The 14,222-nt window shown below is 35.9% G+C and overlaps 1 protein-coding gene across 2 annotated transcripts in view; it reads left to right on the top strand.

Annotated features, from left to right (window-relative positions):
• Positions 1-249: 249 nt before the first annotated feature.
• LOC134535045 (CUGBP Elav-like family member 4) overlaps positions 250-14,222 on the top strand; it is a 693,633-nt gene continuing 679,660 nt past the window's right edge. For both annotated transcript variants that reach the window (XM_063373883.1, XM_063373881.1), the window contains exon 1: positions 250-849. The gene's annotated coding sequence lies outside the window, so the exon portion shown is untranslated. The remainder of the gene's footprint in view (positions 850-14,222) is intronic.

Below are 14,222 nucleotides of genomic sequence, written 5' to 3'. Positions count from 1 at the left end.
TCGCCATGACAACCAATCTGGCGCGCCAGCCGCGGCGCAGGCGCATGCGTGTCCCCGCCTACGTCACGTGGCGTGACGTCACCCGCGCCCCGCGCGACCCCTCCCCACCCCTCGCCTAAGTCGGACTGCTGGGGGGGGTCGCGCAGGCCACGCCCACCGAGCCTCCCCTTCCTCTCCCTCCCCTCGGGCGAACAGCTTCCCCTCCCTCGCCGGAGGATGCACGCCAGCCTGTTGCTAGCTGCGCCTAGCAGTCAGGCAACGCGCGCCAACTCTCGCGGACCGGGGGTCTTAAAGGGCGACGGAACAAACAAGTTTCCGGGAGCACAAAACCTGCGGCTTCCGATCGGAAACCACTGACCTTTCTTTGGGGAGGGAGGACCAACTTTCCTAAGTTGCCGTCTGCCTGTTTGATCAAGTTGTTAACAAATTGTTTTATTTATTTTAGCGCGTGTATTTTATCTCCCAGTTATTGTGTCCACATATCTGGTAAATTCGCGAAAGAAAAAAAATATATATTAGCGTCATGATATAAGGGTTATCATATTATACAATCCTCTTATGAAACACGTAAATTTGTAGTCCAGCGTTGTAAGTTAGAGGATTTGTTAAAAATTCAGTAGGAGAGTAGTTGCAGACTATAGTAGTTATTTTCCGTCTGGTACAGTCGCGCAAGTAGCTCCCGAAAAGGGGGGTAGCCCCGCTGCCGTGTAGTCCGTTACGTCACGCGACAGCAGCGCCTCTAGCGGGCCGCGCACGCACCAGCTCGCGGGACAGTCTCGCGGGGCGGAGGGGAAGAAGCGACGCCAGCTGCAGCTGCGTGGGCTCTTCTATGCACTTCCTGGGAATCAGGTAAAATCTCCCGTCGCCCGCTCAGGGGAGTCGAACCAAACACGCTGAGAGACCAACACCGGACGACTTTATAGACTACTAACAACACAAGCGACAGCGTGAAAAAAAATAACCTAGCGGCAAGAGGTGAGACTGCAGAAATATTTTATAGATTAACCGTTTAAAAATTTTCTGGTATCAAACGATTCACTTATTTTTTTAGAAATTTTAAGTTTTGAAGGTTTCATTCCCCCACATAAATCTGTGTAATTTTTAAATAAAATTTTCTGAGTTATTTTCATTGTAATGTTGGTGCCATGTGTATATATTAAACAGCTACAGTGTTCATAGCGAGAATACCGTCTGCCATCTGACGGGCTGACGTGAGAACGACGCCAGGTTTTCAAACAAAAACATTGGAGCTGTCCTGTGTTGGTCTCAAGAGTATTTGGTCGAACACTCTTTGAGGTGGTGATATCCCAAATTATTTTTCTTTCGAATATTTCGCGTCTCTGTACATGATTTTAAAATAAAATCATTAAAAAAAACATTATCAACTTGTCATAAATATGATGTTTGTCCAAAAAAGAGTCATTTTTAATAGTTATTGTGAAGTTAAAGGCAATATTTTTAGGTCAGTTGTAGCACGTAATCATGTACTGTACTAACAGCTCTTGATTTACCGTTCTTACGTAGCCTCGTATTCAAACACTTTATTTTAATCTGTCATTCATAAATCAATAAAAAGTTGGTTTTCATAAAACCCTGAAAAACATTGGTTAATATAGTTTTGGGAAAACCTAGTTTCTATTTATTTATGAATGATAGCTATACTAAAATTAAAGTGTTAATCAAAAATTGTATACCACACCTACATGCTAGGACTGATACAAATTTGCTTTTAAGCTCACAAAACCATTAAATAAGGACTTGTTTAGTAGTTAAAGTCTTTTTATAAATAATTAAATATGTTCATATCAATAATTTATTAAAAATAATGTGCAAAAACACAAAATATTAGAAGCAAAATAATTTAGGATAGGTGTAAGTCCCCATAAATCTCGGTCTCACTTGTCAGGAATGTAATTGACATTCACTTTATAGTCATTACTATTAATTACAGGATTTTCCAGTAAACTTTAACGCGGTACCTCTCTTGCAATCGTTGTTTTGTCACACACGTTTTCAACAGATATTCATTAAAAGTAATACCTATACCTAATGGGAGTAAAAAGTCACGCAGGTAATAATAGTAATAATTATGAACACTTACGCGGACTTTACCACCCATTATATTACACTTGATGAATATATTAACGACAGAACAACCAATGCAAGAGAAGTATCGGTTTAATTTTACATAAATAGTAGTTAAACTAATATTAAAGCCGATATAAAGTCACTTTTTCATTAAGATAATTTAATGGCTATTCCTACAGATTGATCACGAACATAGGAAACCTGAATTCTGAATTTGTTGTTTGTTCACCAGTTTTCATCGTCTGATACCTACTTACTTAGCATTACTTGCACGTTGTAAAATGTCACTCTATTAATGCGTGAGTGATATTTTACCGCTGCAAAAAAAAACAGTAAATTTCTGGAGATAAACTTTTGAACGAAACATAAAATTTAGGAGAACCATTCAATACCCAGTAGAATTAGGAAGAAAATTAACTAAAGTCATAGCATGTGAGAGCTAACTTTAAGGGTGTTGTCTGCCCGAAGACCTAGTCGTCCGCCGAATTAAGGTTTTACATGTCAAATGGTTTCAGAGTGCGATTAATTATTTACAATATCATTTTCACATAATCTGCACAGGTTATTGCAATTGGAATAATAAGAATTTGAAAGAAAAACGCATGAAAATTTTATTGCAGTTAGGCTACGCGTTTTAAATTTGTTCGTAGGCCATGTTGTTTGCTGTTTAAAAACCTAGAATCATAAAGTTTTTATACTTTTATTCTGCTATTGTCATGTTCTTACAATTGCGATGTACGGTGCGAATTGTGGTTGAAAGTGATATTGTGACAGTATCGCGTCTGATAATGTCCGGCATGAAGAGCCTTATCCCGTCGCATGGCTGGGTGTTCACGTAGGCAATACCCTTAAAGAGATAGTGGAGTACCAAGAAATTACCCGTCGAATACCTTCTGAATTTTCGCATCTTAAACCAGGTTAACATGTATTCCACTGAAGTTGTGTGAGATTTATATACATATATATAATATATTTAGAGAGAGAAAGATAGTTGGTATTCAAACTTTTTTTAATTCTTAAATTTTTTTTTTAACATTAACTACACATTGACAATAGTTGATGAATGAACTAAAGAAAATACGGAAAACAAGGAAATTATGCACTCCTAAATATTGCTGCTACAATAAATAATGAACTAATTAAATATTGTGTTTATTCCTAAAAATAATATTTAAAGATGAATCTACATTCCCCATTCGAAACGACCAAATCTTTCTTGATTGCTTGCTTGAATCATGACCAATGCACATCTTTTTCAAAACTTATCGCTAAAGAGCTGTGTTGTTGCCTTCCCAAACACAAGAGGCGAACATGTATTCGGTTAAGGCGTATGGGTCCCTCTTGTGGCCAACGCAAGTGTCGGTCTACACTGGTTACCATAGAAATACTCCAAGGTAGACAACAGAGATAGATACATGAGCGCAACACACGGAGAAAAAACTAATACCTATCAGCTGATGTCAAATGTTGAATTCCTTGACGGAACAGAGAATCCTATGCATGGGGTTTTAGACTGGAAAAAAAAAAATCAACTGCACGGATGGCTGTTGTGAACTGACAACGAACAGACAGTTGTAACATGAACAGTTTATAGGTACAGACAAAATAAAAATGTTGGATAACATAGCGCTTGTGCGTATTATCGTTTCTTGTTGCAACTATCTCGTCATTATCAGCCTATACTGTGTCCATCTGTGCTGTAATTTCTTCCTAATAAATTCCTTCCACGGATTTGTCTGTGCTGTGAAGGCCTTAAATATCTTACAACAGACTATTAGTTTTGTTCTCCGCGTGTTTCTGTATTCTTCTTTATTGTCCATTCTCCAGGTTTTTCCGTGACAACCACGGTAACACTGGTCATTGCGTATGTCCAGGAAATTATTTAAGATCCATATTTTAAATTGCAAGAATCATTCAGAGAACTATATCACGTTTCTGCAGGTAATTATTTGTAGAAGTATTGGTGCGCTAATAGCGATATCCGCACGGGCTTAAATGGCCCAATCGCTTGAACGAGAAATGAGCTATTGATCTTATCGCGGCGCTACGTGCAACTATGGGACCATAAGTTTCTACTTCACCCGCTTACATTTGTTTTTAATTCGGACCTCGTTATGTTTTGTGCTATTGTAATTTCTTTGAAAGGTTCATAACACAAGCTTTGCATGTTACGTTTAGTTGTTGATTTCTGTACTGGATTCATCCAACACGTTATCTGTTAAATACTGATCCAGCTAGGCAAAGTATTTAAATTTAAAAAATCCCGGCTATTTGCCTTATGTTAACCAATTTCATTATCGTTTCCTGTGTTTCCATAAATTTTACTGCTATATACTTCTTTAGAAACAGCAAAGATGCCCAAAATTCAAACCAATAGGCCAGTTAAATTTGACCCATAAGCAGTGGCTCCATCAGTTTATCGTTTAAATTTTTTTTATTAAAGTGCAGTGCAAACATCTTAAATTATGTACACTTTAAAGTTTTTAGGTAACACCGCTAAGATGAAAATTTCCGTCTGGCTATATAGAAGGGCTTTTAAAGTATGTACTCCAAAGCTTGTCTTATTATTTATTTCTATAACAGGTTCCCATACTTTTAGTAGTTTCCATAATAAACATGTATTTTGCAACTTTTAAAAGCGAAACTTCTCAACAGACAGGCGGGCCCGTTGAAAGAAAATAATTAAAATTAAATCAAGTCAGTGGCAATCAACTACTCTACTTTTAAAACTGCTTCATAAATTACCATCAATGATTGGTTTTAACTCGTTTACTGATAAATTAAACGCATATACTTTGGTTTATACGATTTCAAATTTTGTGTCTAAAGCTAACCAATAGTCTACTCATTTTAAATTAAGTTCAAAAGTTTTGAAATATATTTTTTTTTTACAGTCACTTCCGGTTTATTGTAGATAAATGAAAGAGTTCATTGCCTGTTACACATCCTATAAGTAGGGGCTGGCATTTTTCACGAAAAAATCTGAACGTCTATTAGACTGCAACAAGGTATACCCGCAGCAGTGGTTAATTCCTTGTGATTGGCTGCCGTCTGCGAGAGAAGTCGTTGCCTTGTTTGACCGAGCCACTCAGCACGCGTTTGCTTCCGCTCTGAATTACTGTCATTGGTGTTGTAACACTGAACATGCACCTGAAAGAAACTCACCCAATCACGAAACACAGACGATGCTACAGTATTTTAACTTTCAGCTACTCTTAGAATCTTTTCGCGAAATGTGCATGCCCCTACCTAGTATAGCAGAACATTTTAAAAATATGTTCTAGTTCCAAGACTTTATGTTATACAAAATGTCCAATGATTTTCTTTACTGGCTATTATAATCAAATTACATTCTATAGAATATTTTTTTCGACACAAGCATAATGAAAGCTGTGCCCAAAGAAATGTTGTTTAGATATAGTGCTGAAGGTTTATGAACATAAAACTCAATAATGGCTCATTAAAAAGGTCACTAAACGCAAAATAATTGTACCTACTAAATTCGCTTATGTGAATTAAGGTGTCTGCCCACTTACCAAAGCTGCCAAACAGTGTGCAGATATTTCGTTAAGAGGGTGCGATAGAAACTGAAATATGCGATGTTAGGTATGAATATTATGTGATAATAAGTTATTTTTAGTTTATCATTGCATAGCTTAACCTCGTTCAGGAATAGTCTTATACGTTAATGATTAACATTAAAATCACAATGATTAATAGCATCAAATAGTTTATCCTGTACATCTTAAAGAATTACTAAATATCTGTAAAAACGATTTATGAAATACTCATTTAAAATATCGGAAAATCTAATAACCTGTGTTATTTTATAAAGCACTAAAGCAGGATTTATTTGCTTTAAGTTTGAATATTGTTATGACCTTAAAAAGGTTTTAGCAGTAAGTATTGCTTCTTTCAGTTTCTATCTTAGCCCTACATCCTAAAATGGGCTTTATAAATTTTTTAACTGCTTGACTTTCCCGAGTGTAGTTAGAATTTTAAAAAGCACTTGTTCATGTTAAATTTGATATCTAAATTGCTAAATTATTTTTGTGGAAGTAACGGTGTCTTAAATTTAAGTTTTTATAATTATTTTAGGTACAAGAAGCTTATGTACAGTAAAAAAAAAAGAATTTAACGAGCAGCATACATACAAACTTTATTACATTGCGATTTCATTGCAACCGTACAGAATTATGCTCACAAGGTTTCCTCTTAATCACTGAGGCCAGGGGTCGGCGGACTTACGGGTGAAATTAGCCAAATGTTAAGTAAACAGATTCTACCATTTTTTTTAGAGAGCCGCTGCTTGTGTTTTCTCTGCATCTACGTGGAATTTTAAGGTGATAAAAGTATATAAAATCGAAATATTTTATTCGCGAATTCAACACAGTCTTAAAAATTTATATGGTTATTTAAGGATAAAAAACACGTAAATGTAAAAAAAAATATGGTAGTCATTAGTAGAGCTCTACTGATACAACAGGAACCTCTAAATTATTTTAATTAATTAATAATTAAAATTAAATAGCCCCTGGGGGAATGCGGGGGCGGGCGTGCGATGGTAAATGCAGCACCCAAGTTGAGGACATGCCTTGTGATTGGGCCGTTTGGTTTCGTTCGTCTTTTTTTTTTTTTTGTGCTGTGGCAGTAAGTGAGTCGTAGAGCCGCAACATCCCGTGGAAGTAGCCGCGGGTTGCCAACCCCTGCAGAAGGCAAATACATATTTCCACTTACTCATTCCACAAATCCTTTAAAATGTGTATATTTTTTTGTAACAATGTCTTTGACGACCTTGGTTATTGACCGAAGTAAAATAAAAAATAAATATTACTCAATATTCCAGGTAAAGTTTTTGTTCTAAATACCAAATTTTGGCGGAAACGTTTGGCTATCCATTTGGACCATAAGTTTAATCATAAGTGCGTCAATTTTGTAAAATAATAATTCGTTTCATTACTCAGAACAATTGAAGATCTGGTGAAGTTGGTAGAACAAAATATTTTTTTTACCACGAATATATGTGTTCCTATCTAATTTTTTGCTGTGATATCTAGCTTTCAAAAGGATTTAAGAAACTGTGAACGTTCATAAATCATTATACTTATAATATTCCTCTACTATTCACTAAACTGTGTTCTTCTAACATCAGAATGACTAAATTTTTTTAAGTGCAGTATTTCTGGCTTATGCGTCAAGCCTATGTCTAATTTTGCGAAAAGTTTAATTGTGGGATAACTCTTAATGTGTCACAAATGTCACAGAAATGACACAAATGTGACAAAAATGTGACAGAAATTCTGTATTGGGCGTAAAGACTTCGGTGGCCCTAGATGCGTGCGCTGGCTTCACCCTTATGAGCTTCCTTGAGTTTCTGACTAAAGAGCGACGAATAGTGCCTGGTTGTTGGGCCCCAAAAAAATTTATCTCATACAAAAACAAAATAATATTTTTTCCTAGTCCCGGTGATAGGAAGAGCTTTCTTCATCTCTCTTCTCTATGGTTGTCGTGTTCATGGAGACAGTAGGTAGGCTACAATACCTAGCTATCAAATTAAGTGTATCGTCCCCTTTTCTCTGGTTTGTTATTCCTAACTACAGATTTAATTTCTTACGGAACTGAAATTAATTTACGTTGCATTAAATTCCTTCAAACTAATGGTTTTCGTTTTTTAAAAAAAATTAAAAATAAGAAATAAAAAGTTATAACATATTGTGATCCTAAATATCTTAAACAAAAACTCCTATCAATCATGAAATAATAACGTAATTACCCTATTTACAAAATGTATTTCAGACCGTAAAAATTAGCTACAGCAAATTTCAATAGCCATACCTAAGTATACATATTTTTAGCTTAAGTGCGTAGTAAGAAAATTGAGACACAAACTATCTGTTTATTTTATTTTTTGTTATATAGGTATTTAATGAGTGAAAAATCTTTATCAAAAGGTAAAATAATTTTGTATTTCTACTTACTGTTCGCAGTAAACTATTTTTTCACATGCTTGTACAGACGTCAAGGTGGTGGAAAACTATTTTTGATAGGTAAATATTAGATCTCCTTAACACAATTAAGTATTAAAGTGGAACTTTCTGTGTGTTGGAAAAAAATATAGGATACTTACATAATATAGTTGGAGTTGTTCTAATCATTTCAATTGACGTGTTAAACACAAATTAATAAGTTGTGACTAATACTTACGTATGAAAAAAAAAACATTAATGGTTTGGACTGTGGGATACTAAATAATTGTTATTTTCTCACTTTACGTTATAGTAATTCATTTGTCACGCTCGGCACTGTTTTAAATTATTCCTTACGTTAAAATTTCGTGTACGAATTTCGTGTATTATTAGTGTGTTTTGCTCGTGGATTCGCTCGTTTAAGAGGGTTAGATGTTTCACACATCACTGGCGGGCATTCTGAAACACTCGCTCGCACATTTTTTTTTTGTTTTCACCCCACCCTCGTTGACCACCGCGACGAAACATCTCGCATACCTCGCGCGGGCGGGCGGCCTAATAGCCACATCTGTATCCACCCCACCTCTTCCCTTCCCCGCTGTCCCACAACGCGTTTGTGTCGGCGGTGACGTCAACCTGGTCGGCGAGGCGGGGTCGCGCGCCGGGGAAGATTTACGACCCTTCCGACGTTGTTTCCCGCGTGCGACGCGTGCGTTACGTTGCGTGTGCCTGCTTTATGGTCGCGCGTGTGGCACCTCCTGCATCCCCTCCCAACCCCCTCCTACACAACACCCACCCCCTCACACATCGCTAACGCAATCACCAGTCCCGGTGGCTAGCACCGTCTCGTTAAATATTCACCAAATAATCGCCCCTGGAGCTCACACAACCCTTCCTCACACCTCCACCCCCACCCAAACCCGTCGACGAAATAGTCGACAACTTCCTGGCGGCCGTTATCGCATTTTCTTCCCGCCGGCCCTTGTTTAGAGGCCCGACGAGCGGTAAATATCTGGGCATTAAAATTTCAGCGGGAAATATGGCGGTGATTCTCACTTCGCCAGGAACCAAAAAAAAAAAACTTTTTTTCCCCGCTACCCCCTGTGCGTTAGCCAACAAATAACTACCGAGGGAAAAAAAATATAAAGCAATCGAAAATGAATGAGGGAAATTTGAGATGATAAGCCAACGAATAATAGTGGTATCGCGTATTGTGACGGGACATGAAATTACTGCTCACGAAATTTAATTTTTTTTTCCGTTACGTCTGATGTTCTGATGTCTTTGTTTCCGTTATCGCTAGGGTGGCTTTCTCGATCGGCGCAAATAAAGGCGATGGTCTGGGCTGATTTTAACTACACACCAACTTAATTTTACTAATGTAAATTCACTTCAAAAGGATTTGAGAAAAAAAATATATTATCATTACTAATATTATAAATACGAAAGTATGTTTGTTGAATTTGTTTGTTTGTGCTTCTTTCACGCACCAATGGATGGACAATTTTTTTTCCTATAGAGATAAGTAGTTTATGGGCCGTAGAATGCTACTTTTTATCCCGGGAAAAATGCACGGTTACTGTGGGATATAGCTAGAGAGCAATTATAACTATTACTTCTGAAATTACTTCTGAAATTCTATATTTTGCTATTGCATTGTTTTATCCATGGTAACAAGCTTTTGCATTTTTGATGCTTTCTTAGTCTCCATGGCAATGAGCTTTTGCGTCGTTTATTCCTTCTGCGTATCCATGGCAAATAGAAGGGGCATTTGTAACGAGCAGCGCGAATGTGTCTGCCTGTGGACTGCTGTAGCGAATCACGGGTACTTCAGCCAGTATGAAAATAAATTATAACGCGCATAATCTCACTTCTGGCTTCATAATAAACCCAATAGGATGTGGTCGAAAGTAACGGCGAAATAAAAATTTTCTGTCTCAGTTACGAAGAGGAATGAGCCGTCCATGTAAACCCGCCGTTTTATCTACGCAAAATCATAAGGTGAACACGAAAATTTTATGTACCTAGTTACTACAAAATCATATTCATTTCATTGATTTCATTTTGGAAACTTTACAAACAGGCTTTACTATGTAGGTGTGCATTTAAGGCATGTCTCGCAGAAATATAACAATCAGTTTATTTACAATGCACGTGTTGTGTGTGTTTGGTTTACCTTTCTGCCGAGACTTGCAAACCATTAATACATGAAACACAAAGAAGGTATGATCACGAAGGTTTGAAGCAACTGAGCTAAAGCGACCCATGTAGACAGCGATGCTATGTCAGGCAGATATTCTTTTGCCACGCCCTTCCCTTATCAGTTTCCCAAAAAAAATTTTTTTAAATAATCAATCTTATATATTATTACTTTTAAAACAGCACGTTATGCAACTAAATACTAAGGCTTTCTTAAAGAAATAGGCTATGTGTCTTTTTTCTTATTTAAATTTAATAAATTGTTGTTGCAGTTGTAGTAACTACCATAGTAAAACATGAGTCAGATTTAAAATTCGTTAAACAATATATTTCAAAAGTATTTGGTTTATGGACTAGTATTTTTCAGCGCATTGCAATAATTGGTTTAAATTAACATTTCCCCTTGTCTCTACCAATGACAGTATTCTATGGAAACTGATTTAATTTTTAAAAAATTGTCAAAAAATAATCTGTTTTATGTGAAGGTTTTCAAAAACAAATACCCAGGCGTTATTTATTTATTTTTATTTTAAACACCCTTGAAAATGTAACAAGTTTTAGGCTATAGATGAAAATAAAAATATAACAAGTATATAAAATTCAAATCCTCCTCAAATTTTCCAAACCCTCAAAACTTGTTGCTCTGGGCAAATGCCCGGTTGCCCCGTTTGCAAATCCAGGCATGCGTGTGCGTGTGTGCGTGTGTGGGTGTAGCCATTTGCGCATAAGCGCTATACGCCGAGCTGATGCGGCGAGGAGATTTGAGCAATCAGCGGCTCGGCTAAACGCGTCGCTGTAATTCAAGAGGTCACGCAGGTCTGCATATCACACGCCGTCCCACAGGATCTGACGAACATGTGAGCAATGTCCGTGAGCGCAAACAAATTTACTTAAAAATTAGCCACGCGCTTATCTCTTCCGAAAGCGGAACATTTTTTTACATCGGTGTTTAATGAAACAAAACACGAGAGAAATGTTTTTTTTTAAGAATTTAAAAAAAAACCTTTGACAATTTTATCCACAATCTTCAGGGAAAAATTTACCTAATTTAAGATAATCTTAAGACTATAAAGATCAACATGCCCAATAATTCAAGCTCTATTGCTGCATAGTGAAGCTCGAATTTGATGGTTAATATTCTGTAATAATATCTACTGAAAGTTTTTATACCTATTTTTAATATTTCCTTGAATATTTTTTAAACTTAAATAAAATCATATATACCTATAAAACAGTACCGTGACTGAATGAATTACTGACTGACATACAACACACAGCTTAAACCGATGGACCTAGAGATTTGAAATTTTGAGAAAACTGCCCCTGAGTACCCTGGTGGTGCACTAAGGAGGGATTTGTGGAAATTCCATCCCTAAAGGAGTGAAAAGAGGTTGTAAATTTTCTATGAAGCAAAATACAACTCACTGACTCAATCATCGCGAATTCTCAGGAGCTACAAGACCCACGGGCTTGCTCACATATTCCTTTTGCTGCAAAAAAAAAAAAGGTTACGAAAATCAGTTCCCAGTGGAGGGTTGCGTGGGCGGTAAAGATCAAAATTTCCCTACTTTTCAATTCCATTGCATTGTTGATGCCTTCTGCGTCTCCGGGCGACGTTTTTAACATTTTGATTTTTTACTCACTTAATCAGCTACCAAGGCGGGTTGGTGGGCACTAAAGATTAAAAATTTCCCGTCTTTCAAATATATGTTCTAATGACTCGAAATTCAGCACCAGTGTTCCTTATATTACATAGACACCACCTGATACCGAGGTTTTCCGAACATCAGCTCCTAAAGGGGGTTCCGAAAGCGTTAAAAATCAAAATGTCACAGTTTTTCTACAATAAGTTCTATAAATTTAAATCTCTATAGGTATATTTCTTTCACTATATAAATATCGCACTGAAAGAAGCCTCTTCAAATCGTTTTAAGTCTGCAACTTAAGCTAGTATCTTTATAAAGCACATATTTATCACTGCTATTTATGAATGGAAAAATATAAGTTGCAGTTAAATAACAAAAATGCCATTATTTAAATACTGCACACGCGCTCTCTCGAATAAAAACGAACTATTTTCTCAAAAAACTGGGATTAGGTTGAATAAATTTTTTCAGTGTATGTTTGAAATATCGCTTTTATAATTGAAATTTATAAAAAAAAATTTCAACTTTCGTCACATAAAAAATACACTTAAATGTAGCAAAATGCTTAATTAGTATATGTTTATGCAGACTTACCTGTCAGTTGAATCTTAGTATCAGAAATTTCGGCTAAGCACAAACTATTTAATAGATTTTAAATAACGTTACGTGAAATATGTGGTCTCCGTATATTAATTTTCACATAGTTAATAAATTTTCATAAACTTCGTAAAATATTGTTTGTCCGTCACAACTGCACTTTTATAACTATTTGTTTCACGAAAAATAGTGTTCATTAAAAAATGGCAGATTATCGCTCACGTTAACATACTTACTTTAAAGTTAAGATAAATCACGTTTAACATTGCCATCAAGCAAAAATTCAACCAAATAACTTAAACATTCATGTTTTTGATTATATTAAATACTTCGTAAGTAAAATGGAAATCTCAGTACAATTACATTATTATCGTATTAGTATGTAGCCTACAGTTATTTGAGAAACGTTTTCGCGGAGTATAAAAATTGCGTAAAACATTAATTTCGATTGTAATCTTTCATTTAGGCAACGCGTATTTCCTGGACTTATATAATAAATTTAAGTATCCCAAACAAACTTTATTAGGTATCTGCTGTTCATATATAATAATCGGCGTTCAATTATTTTTTATACCGTTCTTACAAATTCATATATTCTTTTAACATCCATATTTTGAAATATCTGTTTCAAATTCGCAGTTGCAAATTACAGTATTTCAAATTTATTTCGATTAAAGCATGGTTCATTGCCGTAGAAGAAATGGTGCAATTGAAGAATGAACCGTTCATTCTCACATCATTTATGGAACAATAAAATTAAGTTAGCGTAAAGGGGAAGAAAATATTTGTATAGCATAAAAATAAAGTGAACATGTCGTGACATTATTCCACTTTTTTTTTCAGAATGTATAAATCTTAAAACATAATTAAATGACTATCTATGTATAGTCATTTTTCTTTATAACAAGGTTTTTAAAAAATTCTATAACTGTATAGTTTGTTAAGCTTTATTGAATTGTATGGTCGTACTTATTTACAAAATTTAACCGTAATAGCAAAATGTTTTCGTTGGTTAAAAGCTGCTAATATTTAAAGTCGAAATCTGTGAATGGGTGTAAAAGCAGGATATTAAACATGCAAAAATGTTTTACGGATAATGTGTTGTAGAAACTAGGCAGTCAAGGCAATTCAAAAGCTCAAATCGGGCACTCTAGCAGGCTTTTAACTAGTACAAAAAAAACTGCAATCGCTCAGGCAAAGGAAGTATGCACTATCCAACACTTAGCCATATTTAATAACAAAACTCTTTGTTTTTTAATTTACCCAAGTTGAAATCATATATATATATTTTTATTTTGTATTCCTTATTTAGTTTCCTCTTTACTTCAGTTTTGATTAGCCACGTCCAAATACAATAATCGTAAATCCCAAGGGGTGCAAGGGGTGCCGGCCACCCTGGAATTAAAAAGCCCATCTATGGTGCCCAATTCTGCTTGTAAATTTGTGATTGTGAAACGGGAATGATAAACGTTTTTCCTCCCCCTTATCCCTGGAAATCGTACGTATTTTCGCCCCTGCCTAATACTAAAAACCTTTGACGCCGGTTAATCTCTTAAAATTCGCGATTTCAAATCCCTAAAGGATAGACTCCATGATCCTCTATGCACTCGTGCAAATTACATCTGCTGATTGGTTACCGACTCGTAATTCTTCTGTTGAAGATTTTTCATTGGCCCAGAGTCCTTAAAATAAACTGTCAAATGTCAAATTATTATCTTCAAAATTA

Source organism: Bacillus rossius, chromosome 8, assembly GCF_032445375.1.
Source record: "Bacillus rossius redtenbacheri isolate Brsri chromosome 8, Brsri_v3, whole genome shotgun sequence".
Lineage (NCBI taxonomy): Eukaryota > Metazoa > Arthropoda > Insecta > Phasmatodea > Bacillidae > Bacillus > Bacillus rossius.
This window is presented reverse-complemented; position numbering and strand designations above follow the sequence as displayed.